Source organism: Venturia canescens, chromosome 3 (assembly GCF_019457755.1).
Source record: "Venturia canescens isolate UGA chromosome 3, ASM1945775v1, whole genome shotgun sequence".
Classification (NCBI taxonomy): domain Eukaryota; kingdom Metazoa; phylum Arthropoda; class Insecta; order Hymenoptera; family Ichneumonidae; genus Venturia; species Venturia canescens.
In genome coordinates, this window is record NC_057423.1 from 1,460,901 (window position 1) to 1,488,452 (window position 27,552).

Sequence of the window (27,552 nt, forward strand, 5' to 3'; positions counted from 1 at the left end):
CGGGGATTCATTTGTCAGTGACCTTTCGGCGAAACTCGCCGGAATAAATTAACAAACGCTCGCATCAGACGCTGCTCCTGAGAAAATAATCCGGCCGCGGAATCAAAGGCGAAGGCTTTTTCGTTCAAAATTATCTTGAAGTTCGGGTGGAAATCTGTTCACAATGCGCAGACTTATGCGAGAGTAATTCCCGGAAGCACGGATGAGCCGAATCTACTGTAATGTTTCGTGTGAAATTTGTAAAAGCAACATTCGTTTCATCGTTAATTCGCTTGGAAATATCGGTGCTGGGGATAAATTGGAGCCGGTTCTAGTGTTTCAGGAATTAATAATGAAATCTGTGATGCTAAGCAAAGCCAAAGCATATTACTCATCTGGGCAGAGGAAACGGAGGAGAGGGATAGAGAGAGAGAGAACGAGAAGGATCAATAGGTTTATGTCTATGTGAATAGGAAGGAAGCTTATAAGCAAAATCCATCGCCCTGAAAAGGATCAAACAAAGGAGAGTAGCAGGAGCCTCTTGAGGAGCGTTTCCTTAATAGTAAATCAAACTAATTGGAAATTTTTACGGTTTCTCTCGATGGTACTTTCTTCTTTATGCGTCGAGAATCCGCGATCTCGCGCGACCTTGAAAATAAAAAGATAAAGGAGACATTGCTCATCTGGTGAAACCATTACGTAACTTAATTACCTCCGGTAAAAGCTTTTCTCCGAGAAAAATGAGTACTCCAGAGAGGCTCTTACTTTCGCGTTCAATCGATGCAATACGGAAGTTTATGTAAATCCTTTGAGATCCTCTGGTCGATCAACCAGAAAAAAACAAGCGCGTGCGAGAGCCGAGAAAAAACTGAAGAAACGGACATCCAAATGGCCAGAACGAAGTCGGCAAAGTGATGAAAGATAAAATTGAAATAAATTCTATGATTGGCGCGTGTTTTTCAACGCGTACAGTTTGAATACCAATCCACCGGTACATTCTCGATACACGAGTATAGATCTAGCGTGAATATGAACCGAAGATGGGGCTGTCTTGCCACGGCGTGCCGGTCTTCGCCGAGAGTTTCCTCTCCGCGAAGCAACGAACGAACCACGGAGAACGATAGGATGAAAAAAAAAAAAAAAAATACGAAATAAAAAAAGTGTGGGTGATTCCGTTTGAGGGGAAGAGAGCGAGCATCTTTCTCTTTTTCTCTCCTTCTCCCTTTCTCTATACAAATATGTATTCAGAGGGTGTCCCACAATCGATCTTCATCTTTGTCCCAGCTTCTGGACCGAGTCCGGAGGTGCGGGTGCCGTATTATTTATTTGATTTGGCTCATGAGGTGCTGGATTATCCGTTAGACGAAGCCAGCGATTCTGTTGACAAAGTTTCCGTTGCACATGCCCTGGAAACTGATAACGCTGCGAAGAGAAATGTCAGAACCGATTTTTCAGAGCTGATCAACGACTCTCCAAACGATTTTAGCCTCCAACAGCGCCTGTTTCGAGCAACTCTCGAGACCAAACGTCCCCAGCTGTTCTCCAAGATCCTGCGGAACGCGAAATTTGGTCCGGCACCGAGTTGGAAGGAGTCTGCAGCCGGACACCCTGTATAAACTAGATATAGCAAAGTGGCTTTCGCGCAAAGGCCATCGATGGCATCCTTCTCCCACTCCAAGACTATGCGCCAGCATACCATACGTACCGAGTCATATAGATATATATATATATATATGTGGCATATAAATGCTCGAAGAAGAACTCCGGTCGGGGGCAGCGTCGTCATCCAAGCTTCTCTCCGATCTCGAACCTGTGGCACAGGTCGAGAACGCAGCATATCCCAGGTAAAGGCACGCTCTTGTATCGCACACGTAAAGAAGATTGAGAGAAAGAACGCGATTCTCGTTTGTACATTTATGGGTATAGATATATAGAAATTGATGTGTATGTTGTTCGTATATCCACGCGCGCGGTTCGCTCGTCCTCGGGACCTCTTTCTCTTTCGCTTCTCCGTGAATAAGCCGGATGAGCATTGCTTATACACACAGAAACATAGAGGATCGAAAGAGCCATGAGATGAGCAAGGAATATAAGCAGCAGCTTGCATCTCAGTTGCTAGCCGAACCTCGTCGCGTTCGCTTTCTCCGCGGGCTCCTCGGCTCTCGCGATCGCTCCTCAGAGCAGCACAAACAGAGACGGAGAGAGACCGAATAGGAGCGATTTTCTTAGAAGCTAATCTCTCTCACGACGATTAACTATCGTGTGTTTGTATGCATTCGTGTGCGCGAATGTGGTGCTTTGTCGCCGGAGGTAGAGGCGGGCTTCGTCTATCTAGTTTATGTTTCTCGTTGCATCGTTTCATAACTATGGCAAAGATATTACGTGTTGCTTTAACATCCTCGCAGTGATAAGAGAGCTACACTTGGGACAATTGTATACGCTGCACGGGGAACTCTCGCTTCTTTAAAAATCTTGCATTTTGTGCGCTCACGAGCGTTGTTTTCTTTGTTTTCAATGAAAGTTGGGAGATACAAGTTTGAGCAAGATTATTTAATCTTATCTTCGTCGAGCTCGTTCCCTATTTTTTATTGTTCGTTTTATTGTGAAACCTCATCGAACTTCTCGAAGGGTGTGTGTGTGGATATGTGAGCCGTTGGAGAGATTCATCGTCGATCGTGAGTGAATATTCAAATAAATATATATAATTTAATGAGAGGAGAATGAAATCTATGCTGCCGAGGGAGATGCAGAGTCTGAAATAATAATTCAATTTCCTCTTCGATCTGTTGACTTTGTTCGTGTTTAACTTCACTCTGAGAAGATCTCGCGCTATTGCGCGGCTAACTTGGAAAAGGATTCGGGGGTCGAAGACATTTGAATTGTAAAGTCAATGAAAAGCGATGAATTATCGATGAAGCCACTTGCCGCAGAAGAGGAACGATTGACCGTATGACGTTTCTTCTCCATCGCTTACTAATTCCAAGTTGTTGAGAATTCAATCGCCCCTCCTTTCTTCGGTATTGAACCGCTGACATTTAATTCGGAGTTTTCAAGAGCGCACGAAGACGCGTATTAACACACTCCGTTCAATCGATTTTGTCTCTTGTTCCCATTCCTCAACACGAAATTTTCATGTCCGCTATGAATAATCGTCACGCGAACTATCCATCTTCACAATATTTTCTGGCAACACGACTCCGACGCAGTCGTGACAATTGGAATATCACACGTATCGCTGCTCTCGGTAATGAACGAAGAAAACTTTCAAAATCAATCGCGTTCGACGAACCCACCGGAGGCTAACGGTCTTTCACAATGCTCGAAATGCCTCCAAGATTTCCTCATTATCGGAACACTTATCTTATCTGTCATTGATAGGAATATTCTAGTTGATGTCTCGCTAACGCAAAGTGCCCCGTCGCCGGGTTCCCTGCGTACGTGGAATAAGTAAAGCGAACGAGATAAATTTTGAGAGTGGCTTCTCTCTCGGCTCTCGTATAATGTCATGCGCGCGCGAATACACACACACACGCGCGCGCGCGCATTCGCGTATACATATACGAGCACATCGAGATCTCTAATATGCGGTAAAAGAGGCTGCAGTGCTTTTGAATCTTTAGCTTTAACGCCGCTGGTGAATTCTCCGACTCTTCTGCGAATGGGGATAAGTATGCGAGAGATTACATCAGGATTATACGAGAAGACGAGAGTGAAGATAGACATAAGAGAGATATACGTATATACGAGTCGGCGTACAGGTATATAGAGTGAAAAGTGCACGAGATGTGCGGGGATAGCTCCGTTGATGCTCACTCGGCATTTCGAGAACCGTGTAATTTCGGTGGAACTGCACACACGTTTCTCCGTCTCTCTCATTCTCCTCCTTTCTACATGGAGCCCGGAATAGTTCTCTCTCCTCGCTCTTTGCCGTGGCCGCTTCGCTTCAACACGAAATGCAGCGTTACCCGGCTCGAATTGTAAGCGTATACACAAGCTAGCTATGACTCTATAATATGCGAACCAAGTGCCTCGTGGTGTGTTCAACCTCCATAACCCTTGGTCCACACCTCCAGCGAGACCAAATTCTCAAATTCTAGCCATCCTCGCGGCGATTCACTCAATGAAAATAAGCCCCCAGTCCGATGGGGATTTAAATAAAAGAAGGAGAAAGTACAGCTGCTTGCCGCATTAAGAACACGACGAAAATGCCTGTTTTTCTCTGTCTTAAAATTCCACTTTGCTCCTATCGGGTTGGCTTATTATCGTAGCCCGCACGGTAATCTCTTGAGCACACCACCAACCCTGCAGTCACATCATTTTTTACAGTTCAACTATTCTTTTCTCCTACTGCCTTTCTACTTCTATTATTTCCTGAATTAAGGCATATCTGTATGTTATTATACATACATATATCCACGCGAGTTTAATTGGGTTTTACTCCTTAGCAAAAGCTCTCTAGTCTATATAGCATCACTCGAGTTATCCAAGTCTCAAGCATCGTGTAAACGAGTTTTCGAACAAGGAAAAAATAAGGGGTTTCGAAAAATTTACTCAGATTGGCTGAGGCTGATGGGGCCTCTGAGATACCAATTTTTTCGTATAACCTAGCGGAGCATTCAATTTCAAACAATTCTACTTCAAAAGAGGCGTCTCATAATTAAAAAATGAATCATTTGGAGTCTAACGAAATGAACGAGAAAACAACATTTGTAATTCGTAATTTTTTATTTCACGAGTCATTGGTGCGAAGACTGTGAAAGACTACGAATTGCAAATCGGCAGGAAACGAAATTGGAGAATTACTGGAATTATTTAAGGCTTTTTTAGATCATTTCGTCAGAGGGTTTGTGTCCACTGAGACTCTTCGAGTTTTCTTTTCAAATTCTTTCACGCTCAAAACAAAAGGCTTTTTCTATCGATTTTTCACAAAGTTGGTCACAATCAATTGAAAATTTCTTCTCGTACAGCCTTTTTATAATCTTCCGAAACTTGAAGATTTAGGAATTTCATGGATTGAGATGGTCGTATATAATTTTATTTGAAAAGTCACTTCCGACTGTCTTTGCACTGTAAACAAAAACGCACGCCCTCGAGGATCGAGGTCAGCACTGTGTACAGCGAGTTAACAGTTTTGAGGATCGAGAAAAAATGGGTCTGCCCCGAGCGAACAAGCTGTACACAGTAGCGGCTCGTTCGAACCGGATTAAAATCAAGTATAGAGGGGAGATAGTCAGTGCGATATGATACTCGTGTTGGGCACAAAGTAGTTATAGCGATCGCGGACTGGTGGATTTCTCAGTGAGATTCCTCTCTTGGCGACGACTTCCGGCGCTGTGGAAAGTTTACAGGCTGACTTATATACGTGAGAGTAACGCAGGCACGAGAGGCGCAGAGACATTGGTATGACCCGGTGGCAAGAGGCAACGGGGAAAAAGGAGAATATCGCGTTAATGTCCGAGCTTAACGGGGCCAAAGCCACCACGAAGTAGTGTCGTCGTTTTTCAGAAGGTGGAGAATAGTATAGAGAAAGAAAGGGCGGAGGAGGGGGAAGGAAAGACGGAGAACATTGTGGATTATCTCACGTGATTCACCGGAAGCCGTATGCGACCGCTGAGCGGCCACACGGCGACAGGAAAAGGGATCGTCGCGTTGCACGCCAGAGACTCGGATATTTTTTTTGCGATTTTACTCCCTTCCCTCCCACCCTTTCCTCCTTTTAGGCCTTTTACCTTCTGCACTTTTCCTCCGAGCTTCTGAGGTTTTTCATGCAAAGTGCTTTTGCAGTCTGGAAAGCGAGTGAACAAACAGAGAGGAACAAAAGAATTCCCCGAATATAAAATGCCTCGCTCTTTTTCTTGCTGCCGTGGCGCGGCCAACCGCGTGGGAGACACCGCTGGAATTCCTCCTCGCGACTCCTCGTAATGTAATTACGCGGGGGCATCCCTTTCGCCCTTTCGAAACCAGCTTCCCTCTTTTGTCGAGCGACCGAGAGCTGACGGGAGCAAAACGAAATGTAATTATCGAAACAAAAACAGCACGATCCGGCGAAATCGAACTTAATTATAACACACACCTTTCATCAGATTTGTCGCTTGGTTGAACTCGATCCTCCAAATACAAAGGGGAGAACACATTCACTCTCCAACACGAACGTAATTGAGTCACTTGGCACACCAATTTCCTCTCGGAGCAAGGATACCGATTCGTACTCCATATAGTACGATTAAATTACTGCATCCACGTGGAGAAGTATAATAATAATTGCGGTACATTTCATTTAGCGCAACTGTATCTGTTGGCGTGTGTGCATGCGATGATGGCATATCTGCTCAATCACAAAGTTTCTCTATCTTCTCTCTTTCGACACGTTCGATTCTCTTCGTACACGCAGTCGCGAGACGGTGAATCCGGTGAAAAATTGCGCGATTTTATGCTTCAGTATGGGCCGCTTGTACAGTCCGGCTGAAGAACGATTTTTTATGCGCTTTTCAACCACTCGTTACGCCAGACTTTTCTTACGATTCAACACGGAGAAAACGAGATCGAAAATTCTAGAGGAAAGTACTAGGAATATTGTGTCTCGGGGATTGCAGCATATTAATTCGAAGAGCGGTAATAAGAATTGTTCTATCCACCACAATAAAAAGGCCAATACCCATACTTTTTATTCACAAAAGACTCGAGAGTCTTTTTCTCCCTAAGCACAGAAGCACAGTACAAAGTCTTTTCAGTCACTTCCCATGTTCATATTTTAAAATATGCTCGGGCAACCCTGAAAAAAACTATATGAATGGTAAAATGTCCCACATATTCGGAGTGTATTTGTGTATTTATCATAGAATTTACTATGCTGACGGTCAAAATTTGTGATTCACAATGCGTTTCTACTTATCAGTAAGGGCAGGTTTGACATGATGAATGACACTCGAAAACAAAACGAAATATAATTCTCACGTTTCATCACTTTTTGCTATGCGCATAAAGCTGTTTGAAATTCAAGAGATTCTTTCATCGCGAGAACTCCGTATTGGTATTTTCGATCTTAGTTCCTATGTTTCATCCATTCCCGTTTGAATTTCTCGATGGTATATCGCCGACGCAGGCCCCGATTGAACACGAGTGAATTCAACAATTACGCTAATCGATCGTAATTTTATCATCATCGATGAAAGCTCTCCGAAAGCTTCACGAACTCTTCAGAATCTTTCATTAAATAAAAACGTGCAATTTTTTTCATTTGATAAAATGTGTAAAGTGTTGAGAAATCAGTGACTCTGCACTCTTCTGGCATCGAGTGTACCAGCGGAATTTAGTCTCCTGCAAGCAAAACTTTATCGCTTACACACAAATGACTCACGTTACAACACGCGAGTTGCACTCTAGCTAATTTGCAATACAATATGTGTAGGCATTGATAAGATTTTCTGTGTCTGCGAATTTCCGATTCGAATGCGATAAACTATTCCGTTTACGCACTGGCCGTTGATACTCTGTATGTGGCAACTCGAGGCGAGATACCTTTGCGAAGGAAGACCGTTGTTCCAGTGTCCTCGTTATCGTCATTACGGAAACGGACAAGATTCAAAGGAGGGATCGAGAAGAGACGCAATTTTTCCCCCTTTTGACGTTGGCACGTTGTAATGATTTTCATATCTTTTTTTTCTTTCCTTTCTTCTATTTGGTCTTTGCTTTTGGTCGTCGTGTACGAAATTCGGTTTTAATATACCGTCTCCCGAACGTATTATTTGTGGGAGGGAGCCAAGTTGGATGAGGAAAGATGTTGGAGTTTCAATCAAAGCGGAGATTCCGTCAACTACGGTTGGACCAATAACTCGATCAGCGCTGATCGGGGCTAAACTTCCTTGAAATTTCCTAATGAATGACTACTCTTGGGTGAATTGTTGACTGGCACAAACAATTTGGATAATCTACGAAACGGGGCGGGCAATTTGATGGAAACAATATTCAAAGTCGCCCCCATTCTCTCACTTTCACGCTCGAGTCGTTTCCTGTAAATCTTTCTTATGGGATTATTAATATTTACAGAGGAAAAGCATTGCGCCATATTTCACGGGTTTTCTGGACCGAAACGTTGGGATTATGACGTACCATTAAACTCACTACGCAATTAAGGATTTCGCGCGTTGAATAAACATCTCCGGGCTGTTATGGAATAAGAATCTTTGAGTCTGGCTCCTTCCTCGACTCTACCTAATTTATTTTCCACCAAGTTTTATCACATATATTTATTTCAAATAAACGCTTGTTGTACTCTACTGCTCGCATTGTGTTGCCCTGCGTGACGGTTTCCTTGGTATTCCAATCTCGAACTTCTCATTCCCAATGGTGGAATCTAACTGTGCGCGGAGAGTTTTGAAAATGATAAAAAGATAAATGTATATGCTCGAAACTCACTGAATTTTTCCATCGACCATTTATCAAAAAAATTGCATTCCTTATTCGTTACTATATTACCTTTCACTTTTACAAACTATGTTTGTCCCGCCGCTAATCTTTTTCACATTAAAATTTCGAGAGATTAAATACGGATTAAGGTGGATAAAATCGGCCGTATATTTCAACGTTTTCTATTTTTATATGAACCGTTAGTTTTTTTTTCAATCTCAATACACGTTTTGCTGCTCGTTTTTTCCTGGCTCTAGTTTTCATTTTTTCTTTCCCTACTGTTTCCCAACGTGTCCTGCTGTCGTACGCGATTTGGCAGTGATCCAAAAAGTGCGACGATTTTTTGTACACTTTCTTCCTCGGAGCACGGACCCCGAAATTTTTGCCTCGTCGTATACGTCTATCGCAGTGATTTATGTACGCGAGCGTGGACCGGCACGAGAATTGGTAGCAGCCGCCGGTTCAGCACCGATTGTTTGTACGTCTTTGTACTTTATTTCAAACTGAAAGGCCACGAGGCATTTCAATACTGAACTCGCGATCGGCGTCTCAATGGTTCGAGGCTCCCAGGCACGATTTCTTCTTCGTACAGATTCACTCTTCCGGAGATAATCTTCATAAACGTGTCCTGATATACGAATGCAGATTCGAAGAATGTACATCGGCAGATTAGCGTCGTTTCTATATTCATAAACCCGCAACTCTTCGAGCGATCTAAAGATCGAAAAATTTCGTACGTCACAGCATCCCTCGATGACAAATATTGCAGCAATTAATGGCAAGTGTCAAAGGGTATTGGGTAACCGACAGCGAGGTACGGAACTCGAGTTTTGTCCTCAATTATATACATGCGGTAATGGCGCTAATTGCGAAAGTGGTTGCGCTACACGGACGAGAGATGAATCCTATCGCGGTCCATCCTCGCTCCTTGGATCTTTCGCGCGGCGCTCCACGTCACCGTAAAACTATACATCAAGCCTAATGTTGCCGTAATTCCTTCTTGTGAAGACAACCACCGCCGACTTCACCCGTACAGAGTAAAAGTACTCTTCTCAATCCCATGCTTCTGTCGCTATTAGCTTCGTGACAAGCAAAATACTCTGCCCTACCGAGAAACTGTAGTGGCAAAAACGTTACTGTGCCAATCCCCGCACTCTCACACTCAAACTCGGGGCTAAACGTCGGAAATGTTTTCTCGAGATTGTACAATTGATGTCACATTTTTGAAGCATCTTCAGCGCAATAAAGATCAAAGGAAGGACGACTAAAGTGTTTTCATATCTTTCTGGGAGAGTTGTGCGCAAAGTACTCGTCGTAAAAACGAATTTGCACGTTTCCGTATTTCACGCGATCGCGAGGGAACGGTTTTCGAAATATTTACACGTGTAAAACGTAAATATTTTTATTTGCTTTCAAAAGCGTCATTATTCCATTGTGACAAGATTTTTAAATCGTTGAGATGAATAAAATTTCAATGACGCTGAAGTTAGCAACGTTGGAGTCGAACGAAATATTTTTAAAAATCTCTCCAGTAGTTCTAGTAAATCTCCAGTTTTGTTCCCCGCCGAATTCGCAACTCGTAGTTTTTCAACCCACACCAATGATTCGTGAAATAAAAAATTGGTTTATTACAATTGTCATTTTAGTTAATTTCGTTGGACTCCAACGTTACAAACTTCAGCGTCGTAAATTTCATTCATTTTCGCTCTGTCTCACGTGATAAAATATTGCCAATTTATCACACTCAATAATAATGCTCCGATGCAAATTCCTCGCGTCACGAATTACGCAATTTGCGAAGAGAATATCTCGCAGGTTTTTATAGAAAGGGAATCTCACAACTGCCTGATAACTATTATTCTTCCGAAGTATTCCTGTGAATGAATAACTCAGTGATTTTTAATTTATATACGCGTGATGCCGCCTCGTTAACGAAGATCCGCGGTGTAGATTCTCGCGAGCAACGTGGGTATAACTGTCCGGCAGATAGAAGAAAGAGAATAAAAAAGAACCAACGGGACTTTCACAATTCGAAATCGTACGTACAAAAACAATTTCATGAACAACTCCGACAAACCGGTTATGAGTATTTTATTAGCGATGAGTTCGTACACAGAAAATTCTTGTGGATGGTTTGCGCTCCGAGCGGTTAAATACGCTTATGTATTCTGCTAGATAATTACTGTCATCGACGTATAAATAAATCTGATTTTCTCCTCGAGCACACGGGAGCCGTACGAGTACTTATGGATTCGATGAGAAATATACTTTGAGAGTTTTTTACGCTGCACGAAAGTATCAATTTACCAATTATATAATACACTTTCGATTTTTCTTTCGTATTCAATGCTACTGAGTGAGGAAGAGCGTCGGGTTTCCATTTATTTAATAATCGAAACGAATGAATGTTCGGTAATTATGGAAATATAATTGTCCCTTGTAATACATTCATTGATAGCAAAGCGTGCAATCATTGAACATAAAAGTTCGTTTGATGTTGAATTTGCGATTACACATGTATAATTGTTCGTACTTTCATTAGCGCTCGCGTTCATAACGTTGCACGCTGATTAAGCAACATTCGACGTTTGTAAATTCTCGCGAGTTAGCCGCAGGTCATGTTTTACTTAATTTTCGGTCATCGATGAAACGATATCTTTCATCTACTCCGTTGCAATTCCATGCAATTGCGTTTTGCACATCAATTAACCCCAATTTGTTCGCGCGTGATTTAAACTCACTAGGATAATACAGAAGCGCGTATACTCAAATGGAGAAGAGTGTCTCATAACGCAGCGTCGGATCGCTCATAACGCAGCGTCGGATCCAAAAATTTTTTGGAGCGTCAAGCACTCGAGAGATCGGTCGATAGGAAGGGAGAAATAATGAAAAGAGCAACTCTGGCGCAATTCTTTCTGCTCTGAAGACTTGATGTTTACACTGAAAACGTGACTGCTCGAGGGATTCTCAAACTCCGAGCGGAAACGCTTGAACGTGAATAAAATGTTGCTCTCTAGGAAAATATCAGAAAAAAGAATTTCTGTGGGCGCTGAAATATTTTTCTTTCATTTAGCCCAACGCATTAATAAGAATAACGAGCAACATTTAATTAGTTCAGCTCCCCATCAGGAACAACAAATTTATTTACTATACTTTTCAACCTAAAACTGCGAAAGAGAATTCTTCGATAAGGTCGGCAGGATTTCAGTTACTATTCACCAATGACCTGCTGGCCTACGAGTCTGTGGCTTTGCCTTATTGGAACGAAAACTATATCCACTTCATATTTCTACCTGGTCGCGAGTGGGCCGCACGATTCGAAACTTTTTTCCATCGCACTGAGGTTATTATTGATTTTTCTCATGTCCAGGGGCTTTTTTCTCTCCGGGGAACGTGTAGAACAAAAAGAAGATCCAGCTCGTCCTCAGAGAGCCCGGTACAAAAGACATCTGCATGTTCCAGTTACGACATTGTCCGTGTTAATGTGGGCGAATCGATAAAAGCAGTGGCCTCACGAGTTTCGCCTTCGGAGTTGAATAAAAGTCCTCCCCCCTTGAAAGAGGGCATCCGCGCTTGCTAGGAATGAAAATCGGTACAATTAACTCTGGCGAACTATCGATTTCTGTATCGGAATCAATTTATAAAAAAAGCCTTGGTGGAAAAAAAAATAAAATTCAGTGAAAATGTTTCGACATTGAGAAAACACATGTTTCGTCGAATTCGTTGACGAAAGCGACCGCGCGACCGACGGAAAAGTTTGGAATGAAACGTAGAGTCGGATCGCGTATCTCCTGAAAGAATATAATTTTATGAGCTTTTAGAAGCTTGGGAGATCCAAAATTTACGACAATCTTATTACACATGCAGATCGCTTAGATTTTTCTTCATCTCTGTTGGCAATGTCTTGAGTGAAAAATGTCAAGAGGCATGGATGCTTCGATCGGTTTCTGTCTTTTTTCGTCGCCTCGACGACGTCGACACGAATAAGTAAAGCCCACGACCCGGGGAGCCTGAGGAATTCCGTGACACGTTGCGCGATATGCTACTTCAATGATCAGGTGACGTCGGCTTACGTATGTCTGTGTATCTTCGTACTATATACACACGTATACTACATCAGACATCTTCGCTCGAGAAACTTGAGGACGCTCGATCGTTGTATCGTCTCTCGCGGTTCCCTTTCATCCTTTTTCCATCTTCCATTCTCCCATTCGTCTCGCTCGCGCTCTCTAAAACTTGTCTCTATAAAATATGCGTGCCACGATGAGAAGACGACTCGATGCTACGGTGCACTCGAGACGGCCCCGGAGGATCTCTCGTCTTGTGAGCGTGGTCTCACGTGTAAACGTATATAGACAGGTTGCACGGGGCTCTCCGCGTCAGTTGTGGGAGGCAGAGGAGCGAGAGGAAAAGAGACGGATGCATCGGGAAAGACAGGTCGCGAGTTAAGGTCGCTGCCATCGGGAAAGTGTGTCATCGAAAGGTCAACGTTTCACGTATCGAAAGCACTGACTCGATGCACGCGTCGGAAGAGTCCCCAGGTAAAGCGAAGGGGAATATCAATGTGCGGAGGTTCATGTACATGTAATAGAAATGGGATAAGGAATTGCAACATGAAGATCGAACCAGTCTATTTGAGTGCATTTGTTCGGACTTCCATTTGGGCGGGCTCGTTCATCTTCCTCCGATTCAATAAGCATCTTTTTCTTTACTACTACAGTCCAATTAGTCGACCCAATCGAAGCCCAGAAACTGAATAAACGTTGCAACATTCTTGTAGGAAACTTTTCCCAACAGATATTGAAAGAATTTCCGATAAATAATCCACAATGCGGCAGAGATGAGACCTCCGAGATATGGAAAATGGCGATTCCCTGTATAAGCCACCGTGGAATATCGATGGAGGATGCTCCGTTATATCTATCTCTAAATGTGGCCTCTGAGAAAACGTGGTGTGCTCATCTCTCCATCCTCTCGATCCTCCGTGTACCCGTACATTATACGTATACAACAAACAATCAGCGTTCTCATATCTGTGTATTTTCTCCCTCTTCTTCTTCTCCTCATCCTTCTCCTCCTTCGTGCGTCTTAATCTTCTTCAGTTTCTTTCTCTTTTCTCATTCTCGCAGAAACCGGTTGTTGTGTGTCGTACCACGACACTGCGAGGCACACTGTACTCGATCTGTAACCTTCTCTCACTTCACATGTATGTGCATTGTGACGTACGTGTATCGAGGAGGTTAGTGGAGAAGACGAGCATTTGCTTTTCTCGTGACCTCCACGCGGGCCAGGATCGGGAAGGGATTAGAACCCCGAGCCACAATCGGCTCTCGCGGGTTCGCTAAGAGTGCTCGACTCCTTCAACATACGTTCGTGTCCCCGCAATAGAATAGCGTCGCAGCCAATTTGTTCTTTCATCTTTTTACGCCGAATGGCGACTAACGAATTTCACCCCCAGCACTCGCGATTTTTTGCGTTACGATAGTGACCGAAGCGCAGGTAATGCACAACTCGAAACCTCCAACTTCTTTCCACCTCGGAAATGTACCCGGGACAAGAGCCTCCGACGAAATAGCTCCGAGAAAAACGCCCAGGACGAGGGAACAAAAAATGAGATAAAAAAAGCTGAACTCCGTGCGGAACACCCGATGTACATGCGATTGAGAACGTATTACGCGTGAATGGTATACGATGCACGTAACGTTCGCGCATTTTCGCGAGAGTAAGTTGGCAACTTGCCGGAATCCTGCGATCCACGATCGAAATGTTCTCTCCCTCGGTGCACAAGCTCGCACTCTCCTTCGTTCGCCAAAAGTGTGTGTTCGAACTCGGATTCGGTGAAAACGAGAGGACGAGATTGTCCGCAGCGATCACGTCCTTGCTAGACGATGGATATATACGTCAGGAGGCTTTCAGTAACGGGGCCGACCCCGACTCTTCGAATGAAAATGACAGTCCTAATGTGTCTCTTACAAATTTTCTGGATGCTGCTTCTTTCGGGTTTCTTCGTTGAACTAAAATCAACTTTACCAATTCTAATACCCAGATTTTTCACAAATGAAGATCCATCATTGTTTTTGCTTTGTAAAAATTAAAAATTGTCATCTTCTCGTGACGATGGTAGTTTTTTTTTTTCAAACGATGAGGTAATGGGAGTGGAAAGATTTACATCGAGAAACGACAGGATTACGGAATTGTAAATTTGAAATAAAAGGCCTCATGCATATTCACATATTTGCAATGACTCCGTTACGTTTTACGAATAATGAAGTTACTCAATTCGACAAAATTGTTTGCGGTTGGAAGAAGGCGTTCACGATTTCGACACAGTTGAACTACGAAAGGAAATTTGCGAGAGCAGAAGACGACTCCTAACGTCTCTCGTTTCGCCTCTGGCGTGCATATTTTTCTGCCATCTGCGATACAGTCGTGGTATCTTTCATGCGACGATGTAACAACTCGACGATGAGAATTCCATGAGTTCTCTTCCCTTTTTCTTTCGAGCTCTCTCTCGCTCTCTTACTTCCCTTTTCCCCCTTTTCTACCGGTGCAATTAGTCTAATTATGCGGTCGACGAAGTTATCGCCGTCGAGACTGGGCGGCAGCGCGCGGGTGACGAAAACCACAACTCCGAGAATATTTCACCAAGGTGGAATATTAAGGTGAGAATAGCAAGGTGCCATGAACGAGACTTCATCAACAGCGCCATTTCCATGTTGCGATTCTCCATTGTCCTCCACCTTTTCTCCTTCTCCAACCTCTGTTTAACATCAATTTTACGAGAAACAGTGTAAGGCGAAGCAAACTTGGCTAACTGATAAATTAACTGACGATTGGCTTAAACGCAAGCTTTTCCCATTTCGGAGCAGAAATTTCGTGTTATCGAATTCCCTCGTTTTTGTCCTCCGTCATTGAATACGAGATCGACGAAGGAGCGTGTAAGATTTGGACGTTTTTCGTCACCCATCAATAGCATAAATTGTCAGATCGTCTCCTTCCCGTTGGTCGGCAGCCGTGCAATTAATCGGTTGAATGAAAGCGGTGTGTATCCTTGAAAGAACAAAAAAAGTCTTTCGGCGAGTCGCTCAACGAGTATAATAATCGAGCATGAGGCGCGGGGTGCGGCCTGAAATAAATCGCGCGTCAATTTGCATTGATTCGGGGCTGTAATAATTCTGGATTTTTGACTACACACACGTAGAATATGTTTGAACAATGTAAAATAATAATTTTATGAAAATTTTTGGTTTCATACGATTCTCCCTCTCCTCTCGTTTCTACGATGACGAGTATTCGAGGCGTCGCCGCGTGGCCAGCTCCACCATCAAGCGCATCATGTGCACACCTCAATCGTCAGACCGCAAATTCTCTCGTGTTCTTTTGCCGAGCAGACGAAACGTGTTTGCTGACCGCAGCGATGAGCTACCAGTCTCCATCAAGCTTTTGATATTATGATAATTCAGCAACACTCGGAAACTCATGAAACGAAATGGGGCTAAAAGAGATTGAGCGAGAGGACGAAAATATAAATGAACTGGAAGTGCAGAAGCGAGATCACGAGCGTGCGGAGTCCAAGGTTGAAAGCCCCACGCACGACTCGAAATCTGACTTTGAATTTCTTTGACGTCAAAACAGGGTTCTCTCTGTATTAACGCGAGCGTGAAGTAAATATTTGGAATTGCAGTTCCGCCAAAGTTGTGTGTTTCATTGGGAGTAATTATGAGACAATCTTTATGGAGGGCGCGTTGAAAATTCTCTACGAAACTCGTGTCTCTCGTCGCAGAGAAAAACATCCACGCGCGTATCTTCTTTGTAATACAATGAGGAGAGCGTAATATATTCATGGAATCTGGACTGACCAGAAATCTTTGATCGAAATGAGTATGCAAATAGCAGGGTCTTTCCAAACTCTTCCATAAGCCGTATAAAATACAGATATAGATACCGATATCGCAATCGGTTCCACTTAAGAAACGCTCGTTTTTAAAACAAAGTGTAAAAAACGAAGAGCTCGAAAAAAATTGGATTCGACGTTGGATGTAATCGTGAAAATAGAATTGCTTCGCCCTCCAAAATTTCAATAATTAATATTCACATACCCGTTTTTTTAATACTCGCATTTTTTTCTTGATAAGATAAAATGTATATTTGAACTGGTAAATTTGCTCGTCGTGTTTGTAGAGCGATGAATTATGGCATAATTCGATGACGACTAAGCTCAGCGTTTTTGGGCTTGTCCACACATTCGCGAATATCTATACACCGAAGTTTAGTTCTATCATGGATCAATGGGGCGGAGCATAAAACAGGCTGCATCTGCGGAATTTTCGGATGGGAACGTAAGTGAGTTACACCGAAAGTTATGACGAGGCTTTAGACAGAGATGGGAAGCTCGAGAGAGCGAGGCGCGAGGGAGGAAGCAAAAAATAGACATTGCCCTGGACGAGGACGATAAGGCTCGTAAAACATGATCCTGTGCTCCTTCCATGACCCATGTATATATACGCGGAGCCCGCTCGATCGGAGGTTAACATTGACGCTGACCAGCTACGGCGAGTAGAAGGAACGACTCGGAAGAAGCAGACCAAGAAATGCTATCGGTTTTTCGTCCGTTTCTTCATATCTCCGGTGTATACAAATTGCACTCGCCCCTTAATTTTTTCTCATGTTGGATCTTTTTACAGGCGATATATTTTACGAAAGGTCTGGCCATCTTAGAAAACGTAGCCGCGGCCGAAGTCTCCATATTTTTTATGACTATGGGTCTGTAAAAATGTATACTTCACCGTTTGTCCGTGTCTTCCATGCCGTATCACTCGCTAGGCTCCGCTTCGTGTACAGATACGTTCGTACGTCGGAGGCGAATATAGGTGCAATTCGTTTTCCTCTCGCTTCGCATCACGGAGCAAACGTCACGCTTTTATTTTGTGACTTACGATCGTCGGTAGGTTCAGAACTGGAGTTTATCGTAGCTCGAGAGACATGCGCGCATAAGGCTATCGAACCGAGTCGATTTCCTCCGCGTTTTCCATCGGCAATATACTACGGACGCCGCGTGGATTCGTATTAGTTCCACGGGACTCGGCTGCGGATACCAGCAGTGGAAATGGTAACGTCCGTAGTAAACCAGTGCTCACCCTACAGAAAAGCACCGGCGCTTCTATTCCCTCGAGCCTTCCACCTTTCTCGAGTCTCGCGAGTGAACACGAGTTATCGGAGCGTCAAATTCGCAATACAACGATCCGGGGCTAAGTTGTGAATAAAGGGGGTTGGCTTTCGATCACCGATCGAGGAGCTTATTCCCACAGAATATGATTCAGACGCGTTCGGCGGGAGAATGAAGCGAAATGCGGATTTTAATTACTCGATGCTTCAAGTTCTGTTTCAAGAAATCGGCCTCGCTCGATATGGTACAAAAGTCCATTTGTCAGGGACTCGGACCTGATATTTTCCGACTATACGCGCCAAACGTACGAGGGACGAACTTGAATGAATAAAAAAAAGGCATTTCGTTATTTTTAATAGGGCGAAACATTTCACATTTGTGTCACGAAGCACCGGGTGGGATGGCGCCCGGGGCGGAGCGAGAAGGGAGGAAAGGACAAAAATATTGAATTGAAAAAGTTTTCTGCTCGTTCGGGGCTGCTATATAAATTCTGCTGTCCCTGGCCGGATGCTTTCAGTGATTCCGAGTTCGTGCGTGCGTTGCCAAGGGGCGAGAATCTCTTAATTAACTGACTTCGTTTGGCGAAGATGCGCACAGGCGCACCGTCAACGGGGGAGGGAGGGACGCAGTCGTACTGGAAACGGTCGTGCGACGGCTTGCACGGGTCCCCGGAGGATTTCTCCAGCGCCCTTGATCGTGCCACCAACAGAGTACCTTTTTTCCTTCCGTTTCGCCCTTCCATATACACACAGCTTCGCAGCACAGTTATAAATCCCTCTTGCTTCTTCGCCTCTTTCTACTCGTTTTTCATCCCCCTTTTTGTGCGGGAGGTGTATACGTCGGCCAAGTGGGAAAAGGATTTCGTCGTGGTACACGGAGAGAAAACGCCAGTCGAGATTTTCTCGAGCGTGGCTGTCTGCTTGTATTCCGTTCGTTGAACACGAAACTGTTAACAAAAAACGAAGAGTTACGAAAGTATCCATTAACCGCGGACGCGACTTAAGAAATGAGAGAATGAGAAAAATGAGAGAGGAGATGTGCGACAATGCTTGCTAAAATCATGCGATTCTAGAGTCATTTAATTGCCAATATCCCCACATTCTTGTCACATTTTTTAAGGCATTTCTTCCGCACGAGCGTATTCTTTGGTGACGCAAATTATGGAGCACTCGAAATTTGGATTAATTTCTAACCTCTGAGAAGTCGCGGTTACATAGGAACAGCTTCTGATTCTGCCATTTTTTCAGCTTCTGTCGTTAATATCTCTTTTAAGCGTTCCGTAACCCTTTTTTTTTCGTCGCTACGGATTCCTTACATTTTTTTTTCTATCCGTGAGATTTTATTTAGCATGTGAATTATTGAATAGAAATGTGCTGATGATGGAATCTCCACAAGCTCCAGTAGAAATTTTACGATTTTTGAAGTTTTAATTCTTCATTAAATGTTCGATAAGCCGACATAAAATATTCCCATGCATCTTCACTTTACCGTTATTTAAAATCAGTTATTTGTAGAATATTCGAGTTCGTGAAAACAATACCTTAACACGCGTTTGTATCTAACTTTATTTGTTGTACCTACATATGTTTGTACACCCAACGGACGTCTGTCCGTGTGTATCACGTTCACAAACTCTATCTTGTGATTTTTCCTCTTCTCATTTCTCTCGACACTCGCTGGTACATACGTGGAAGGGTGTTTCCTCCGGGAAAAAGCCTCGCTTCGGTTACGTGTGTGAACCAATGGCGGGAGGGATAAGATTGTGTAATTGAGTCGTAACTAAGTTGGTGGCGCTCGAACGTGAAACTACTTTACTTTTAACTCCTGCGTATACACACGGTGGATACAAGTTTGGAGCTTTGTTACTTAACCAGCACGTACATCTATAATCAAGGGATTTTATTATCATCACCATTATTATTATTATACATGTATACGAATGTTGGAGTTTGTCTCGGAGCTAGCCCCCTTTGTGAAAACCTACGCTGACCTCTCTGTGAAAACCTCAGCGTTGCGGTGGTTCAATCGACGGACCAGAAGAACTTTATAGACCCTCTCCTATGTATACACGAGTATATATAGGACCGCAGACTACGATCTTTGAGCGACAGGAGGAGAACTGTGCGGGCAACACTGAGATGACAGAACACGAGGAACCAAAGACCGAGGCATTAGCAGCACTCTCGGCAAGTTTTGTCGTTTTGCAAATTCCTCTACGCTTTCGTGCTGGGGCGGGACGGTTCATCGGTTACAAAAAACACAGTTTCAAAATCGAGTTTCTTTATAGTGGGGATTCGAGCACGGAGCTTCGATATTGTTCGTCAAAAGCTTTGCGAATTTGCGAGTTTTAGAATGCCAGCGATCAACTTCCAATAATAGTGAAATACAATGTCGCTCGAGAGCTGCGATCGTTTTTTTTCCTTCTCGATCAGCAAATCGACGTCTTGAGTGGTTTCGAAGGAATGCGATGAAGGATGACACTTGAAAAACTTTAACAAGCGTGCACGAAATCAATGTCAAAGGGAGCTTTTCACACTCCGATCTTGAGAGCCTATGGCAGGTGTCATTATTATTGTTGAACTCGTGTGCATGGCTTCGCGCATGAACGCGACAAACGTCTATAGAGCTTCAGGTCGATGCCTCTTGCACTTTTGACGCGATCTTCTTTTATTTCTCGACCGTAAATATCGCTCTCCTATTCGTCATCTGACTCGAGCTCTCCCGTCAATCAATTTTTTGCTTCCTCGTCCAGAACTCAGACTCGGTATTGTAACGCGACTGTCGTTCGTTATACCGCGCGTCTAACTCTTTTACCAATATCTGCAATTTATTCATCACGAAATAAAGCTCCAACTGATTGTCAGGCGCGAATGAGCGATTCATTTACGTCGGAAACTTGCATATTTCGTTGGTTAAAACCGCAAAAATAACTTCACACTTCAATCGAGTTTAGCCATTTGTATTATTCATGAAATTCGAAAAGGGCGCGGTTATAGAGTTATTTGCCTTGGGCATACGTATAACTGCAAAAAAATGCTCGTTCACCGGAACTAGAGAAGTATACGCAAGTGATAGCAAATCGATAGTCTCTTTAGTATAATGTATACTCCCCTGCTCTGTACACACCCCTTAATTTAACTTTTCACCAGTTCAATGCACGCGTCGTACCGCCTCTATTATCTTTTGAATAATTGATGTAAATACGTGGCTCGTAATAACTAGTAAACCGATTCATTTCTATTCCCTCTGAAAACGTGTGCACCTCGCATATTCCGAGCGATTAATGCGCCCGATTTTTTGGTTGGTACAACAACGGTATATGGTGGTACACTTTTATGCAAACAATTTGATTAAACTCGGCAGACATTTATTTGGGTAGTCATTAAACATGAACCTTGTTACAATGTAGAATGTCATGGTAAAGCGTCATGATCCATTTTTGTTGACTAAGAGTGATGGAAAATTTGCAGTTTATACGATCTCATCAAATAAATGTTGCCGCTGGTTTCCATTCTGTCAGCGTTGATGTGTTTTTATCGAAGTTTCATATGAAAATCAAATATTTATCTTCCAATAAATGGATTGCAATAACTCTGCACGCTGCTTCCATTTCGTCCAATATTATCAATCACACTCGATTAAAAGTCACCTGCCGAAAAACCACTGACGGAATAAACTTTTTGATGAATTTATTTGAAATATTGAGATTTTTGCTTATAACGAATCATGGAAATATGCTCGATGAAAATATGTGAGAGCAGAAAATCTCTTGGATAGCTTTACCGCTTTCTGGTTCTAAGATAAAATGAAACTATTCGTTATTTCTGAGCCTCCGATTAATGAGAATTATTTCGTCTTGGATCGGATATTATAAAACGAAAAATCCAAGGTCTGTAGCCACGAAAATGCCGATTTTAGTGTTTTTTTCGAAGAGAAGAAAAGTGTGGAATTGAATTTTAACATAAAATACATAAAACAGAGGGTACGAAAACTTGTGGGTGATAAAGTGGAACGAGAAAAATTGCACGTGGTGTAATAAAAATGGCGAACAACGTTCGTTCGCTCGAAATGTCGAGATAAGTGGCTTCTGCACCGGAAACTGGGCCATCTCATTTCTCATTTTTAATGTTCGAGATCCAGACTCGTGTATCATCCATTTTGAGAAACCACTCGCCGTAAGCTTTCTCAATCCCACGGACCAGATGCGCGGTTCGTTGTACGAAGCGTACGTGTTGTTATTAATTTTCGATGAATTCCAAAGATGAGCCAACGCTTGTTGCGATCTCCTGAGATAAAAAATCTTGTTTTCATCGCAAACGTTTATCTCAAATGTAAAAATTTTACGTTTTCAACGAATTATTCCAAACAGTGTTACGAGATTCCATAGACTTGCGATCGTTTATTAAAACTCGTTTTCCTCGAGCTCTCGGTCTATCCTCCCTCCAGCTTTGCCCGGAATATAATACACTCACTTTCTACAATGAAACGAGAGTATTGATCAAGCATTTTGTTTCGATGATCCCCATTCAGCAGTAGGCTCAGCCAGGAGCCTGCGGATTTTCAGGGATATTGCCATTGGGTCGTTAAATTCAATTCCATTGCCTCCACTCCGTAGCCCATTGGACCCTTGGGACGGGGTTTTGAGTTTATCGCGTGCTCTTCTCCCGGGTTGCAAGCGGCCGATACTAGCTGCTCCGTACAGATTTCACAATCTGTAGATCTTTCTTGGATATTTCGATATTTACATATCTTCGCGTGAGAGGCAAGCAAGTAGGCAAAAAAAAAAAAACGAAATGAGCAAAGAAGAGGCGAAAGATAAATTTACGATCGCTGTGAAATGCCAAAAGTTATGAATAGGAGACCTTCGAGCTTCGTGGACTGTTACAGCTCAAAAGTGTCGGTCCGCCTACTCGTGACTGATTACATGAATTAAAACCGCAATCCATTGCGCCATTAGTGACGATGTCTCGTCTCCTCTTACCACCGATGAGAAAATGTGCTTGTACGTCATCGTTTTTATGTAAGAAAGATCATTTGAATTTAAGAGCGATTTAACCGAACAATGCGTGCCTCAGGAACGTGGGTTCCCCGGCGTTTGTAATCTCTGCTCCGTACTTGGCTCATACGTTTTCCAGCAAGCCGCGAATACACTTTTTTTCAAAAGGTACGAATACCAGCGAAGGAGAGTGCTCGCTGATGGGACGAGACGCAAAGAAAAATAAATGCAAACAAACAGAACACAATTATGCCTTCTTTGCCAACAATTAATGCATACGTGCGTCCTATCTCAAGTGTTCATGACTCGTATGGACCGAGGGCTGGATGATGATGTACGTAAGAATATGGTACGTCGTCGTATATATCGTAATCGTCGTTACACCTTCCGCTCGGAGAGCTCCTCGAAACCTTTGTACTTTCTAGACAAAAGGGTGCACGGTTTTGCTCTACGAGAGTCATATAAGGAGGGACGACGTAGAAGCTTCCATGTTCCTCGAGTATTCACAGAGAACACCGGAGAGTTCTTCTTTCTCGCATTTCTCTCTTACACAAACACATAGACACATAGGTACGAATACTTTTGTGTATGAAAGAGTTCCTTTATGGAATTCTCGAGCTTTTGAGTACGTATGGACGGCTTCGTTGGTTTTTACGTAAAAGCTAGAAGAACCAAGTTTTTCCTACTTTCTTGTCAGTATACCGTCTCGCATATAAAGCCCCGCTCTTCTACACCCTCGCGCTTTTCTGTAACCCAATCCTACAACCGAGAACCGAGTATATACGCACGCGACGAAACGAAGTGGGGGAAAATTGACAAAGAGAGAACGCGCGGTAGATTCTTCTTCCGGTGGACCAACGGATAACCAACGCTGACAGGTATATTGTCCTTGGCTACTTCAACAACTATTCGCTGCTCATGCAGTACAAGTGTATTTCTTCGATTACTAAAACAATGAGGTTTTGAGCGGGTACCCTGGAACGAGGGCTCTTTGTTCGTGGAATTCGCTATTAAGGTAGATCATGCTCGTAGGATTGTATTTTGACTGATTAAAGATATAATCACTCTAAATTAATGTCGGAGTTGTTTATTCGAAATTGTAAATACATTTTTTCAACTTATCTTTTGGCGAATGAAATTACAAGCCATGAATTAATCGGGGATCCACCACTGACTGAATCCAAAATTTTATTCGTCCCTGGCGAAAGTACTCTATTTTTTATGTGAAAAATCGCATTAGAGAGGACAAGAGGAAAAGACAACGGGAAATGGATCGAGAAAAAATATTAATTATAAAAAGACGGAAGGCTCAGACAGGAATGGGCCAAGCGAAGAGAAGAAACTAAATGCCGAAATAAGCAAATGTGAGGTTATACGAGTGTTCATTACCAATCTCGTTCAATCTTTAACGTAATATATCTTCATTACCAGTAAGACAATCGTCTCGAATTTTTTCCCAAACCTTCGTTAAATACTTCATTGTTACTGAGCACTTTTTCATAAACTTCGTAAGAAGCGTTCATTCGTTATATCAAACGATTTTTTTAGCATAGTCCCTATACCCCCGTGTACTTTTCTTCATATTTAAACACGTTTATCTTAATAACCAATAAGACGAACCCTTTAAAATTTGACACGCGTGTCAGTCAACTACCCATTAAAACTGTGTAAATTTAAAGACTTAAGAAAATCGTTTCGTGCATGAACTACCTTAAACAGAGTTCAATGAATTTTTTGTTCTTCATTCCTGATCTTTTATTAACTCTCAAAGTCTCGTTATTGAATTTTCAAAATGTCTTTTATCCTCGAGTATTCATGAAATAGCTTTCACAAGAATCTTGTATCGCTACTTTCGTTTTTCGTGTTGCCTCCGCAAGGCCGAACCGCTCGGTGATCGGTCTTTGCCCCCGGGCAACCATCAGCATCTTCGTACTACTATACTGAAATGATACGAGTATTTTTCTATTCACGCGTGTTTCCCTTCGTACGCGTGTGTAAACATGAGCTCATGGTTGGCGAGACAAAAGCGAAAGCGGTCATAAACGATTAGTCAGGCCCTGCTGGAGAAATTTTTCCGTCATAATAATACGATAATTAGCCACCTGCGATGATGTTAGAATAGCAGCAGAGTGCTCGTACTTCGGGAAGAGCGTCGGTAATTGATGAAAGGTCTCACCTGATTATTTCGTGAAGCAAGTGTTAATTGAACGTCATGGCGAATCGATGATTGCTCAATAAGTAGCGTCGCAACACTGACGTTGCCACGATGTATTTTATATGAAAGTATTTCTAGATTCGAACACTATGAAAAATGGAATACTCTCTCTCGTGTTCGTGAGAAACTACTGTGAGAGATGTGATGATTCTGTGTTTGCATTTGACTCTCGAGTTCCTAAAGAAGATGGAATCCGCTGCCCCTATTCCACCGATATCTACCCTCATCCATTACTTCGTATGTAAAAAGGTCGCTGAAGCACGAGACTGGAAGTTCCCTCTGTCAAACGTACCTCCAAGTTTCTTGGTGTGGCCCCGATCCAAATTCGATTTTTTCCTTTTTGGTAGAGCCTGACTGTACTGAAGCGAAGGAATCATCCGACAAGAGATAGAAAATCTCATCTAATTCACCATTTACAACTTTCCAGACTGCGATAGACTCTCTCTCCCTTTGGCAAATTCGAAGGGTAAGCCGTTTTCTTTACCAAGGCAAGTTGACCATCACCGGAAGCTTCTGATCTGTTCGGGCGAACCTCGTTTGCTTTTTCCTACTCTCATGTTCCCTTCTCGTATCTGTGCGAAAATCGAAGATCGTGCGCCTTCAACTTCTCTACTTTATTTTCGTGTCGTGACTTCCCCTGCTCTCGAGCGAGCCCTACTTTCCTGTCCTTTTTCGCACTTGTGTGGCATCCGGGAAACTTTTCCTTTTTTCTATCCACTCGTGTGATATCTTGGTAAAAATTTTGAATGAAAATGCTTTTTGCCCAAATTCATTCAACCGATACTATAATTGTGAGGAAGATTCAGTTTTATTGCTGTGCAGAAAAGCGATGAATGTCAGACCACCAAAAAAGACTTGTCACTTGTTTTTTGTTTCTGCAGAAAAGATATGAAAGCCGTTCGTGAATCCCTGCGTGAGCTCGAAAAATGAGGGACAAGCGGGTAAATTTTACGATCTCCGTTGCGGCGATAGCAGCGAGTGGAAAAGATGTGGATATAGTCTGAGAATAAAATGATTCACGAGAGCCACTCTTCTTTATTTCTTCTCGCGTCTTTGATGTTTCCGGTCGTACGGAGAGGCTCCGGTGAATGGTCATTGCAGACTTTTTCGACAAAGTGGGCTCATGCTGGTGTTGATGGATAAGTGAGATGACAAAAGAAACATGAAACGATAGAGAAAAGATAAACCGATTGTTTGACACTTGTTGCTTCGGAGTAACAGAAAAAAGCGAGACTTTTCTTCCCCGATTTTCCTGACTTTCGGATGGAGCCATTATTGCCAGTTCTCTCGATCGCTCCTGCATGACAATCGGCGGTGTTGGAGTTTTTAATAAAAACAATCGTCATCGTTGAGTTGATGGCGTACCGATATTTATATTTTGATGAATATTGCGCCGGAAATTTTGGAATTAACGAAAATTGATGATGTCGAAAAAGAAATGAGTTCTGCTACCAACCTGGCTTTTTCTATGTAACTGATCACGATGAAAAGCGACTATTAATAACGCGAAATCATCGAGTTGTGCGTGAAAATTGAGATCCGAGCGTGCGGGGAGGACTGGACAACACGTGTGTGTGTGTGCGCGCGTTTTACCATATCGCTTGTTCTACTTCCGGGACGATACGTCACGAACATCGGGCGGATCGTATTTTCATTTCACGGATCTGTGCCCCACTCGCCTTTCTCCGTATCCCACTCATTCGCTGTTTATCCATGGGGCGTATCGCTTTGAATCAGCCAATCATAATCCCCCGCGATTTCCACTCTTTGGTATTAATAAATTCAAGCGAAATTTTCACATTAAATTTTACATTGTGATGCATAAAAAGCGTTTCTCTTTCGTGCAGAATCGTTGTTGCGAACGGAAAAGATTTTTTTTCTCCTTCTACCATCCAGGAAACTTCGGTTTTTAACATTTCTGTTTCCATTTATTTAGAGTAGCCATCAATCATTTTCGAGCTCTCGAAATATTGTTTCTTTTTTCCATTTAAAAATGGCTTTTTTCCAATCGATAAGCGTTACTTGGAATGTCCAATGTACATCAACGGTTTCCCACCTATCATTCGGGCATCACTGATTTTGGGAAATTTATTGGCGATACAAAACGATCGCATATATTCGCGCATACTACGTGTACAGCCCTGATTCCTGCATAATTTATCGGTGGCGAATTCGCGTTTCGCATTGGAAACGAAATTACGGATTTAACATCGAGCTCAACGAGTACAACCGCGCTGCAACGCATCACGAGGCTATCCGCTATCATTATTTTTTTAATCAAGCCCGCATTGCCTTGTCAGAGAATTTCACGATTCAATGATATTGCCGTTTCAACCGATTTGGGTGGGGCAATCCGAATACCAAAACTCGGTGCACGAATTGGTTTTTCTACCTCATAAGAAACTCGACGATAACTTACAACTCGGGTGACTCCGATTGAAAAATAACCATTTTTTTCCGTTTCATTAAAAAATTTGACACGTCAAGTAATTTGACAAACTTTTTCTCACGATATTCAAACCATTTTTCACGGCGCTCTCCCTCTCCGTTCGAGTATTATTCATGCTTTTTCGAGATTTTCTCCCCAATCATTCGTCCATATTTTATTGTAGAATATCATGTTTGATGGCGTATCGAGTGATACATGGAAATTCCTATGTCGAACGAGAGGTAACAAATTGAATTTGGCATATATTTCATTGGTCGGAACGTTCGGAATTTTTGCTTCGACACTCGTAAGAGAGGCAACAGACTCGTTGTTTCACTGCAGTTGTCGACTGCACTCGTCGA

At 42.9% G+C, this 27,552-nt stretch overlaps 1 protein-coding gene across 3 annotated transcripts in view; it reads left to right on the forward strand.

Moving 5' to 3' along the window:
• Nucleotides 1-27,552, forward strand: part of Pgant9 (polypeptide N-acetylgalactosaminyltransferase 9) — a 163,563-nt gene that overhangs the window by 63,310 nt on the left and 72,701 nt on the right. Inside the window, exon 1 of one of the 3 annotated variants that reach the window (XM_043413883.1) lies at nucleotides 2,239-2,654. The exons of the other annotated variants lie outside the window; for them this stretch is intronic. The gene's annotated coding sequence lies outside the window, so the exon portion shown is untranslated. Of the gene's footprint in view, nucleotides 1-2,238; nucleotides 2,655-27,552 lie in introns of those variants that run through there. 3 annotated transcript variants of the gene reach the window in all.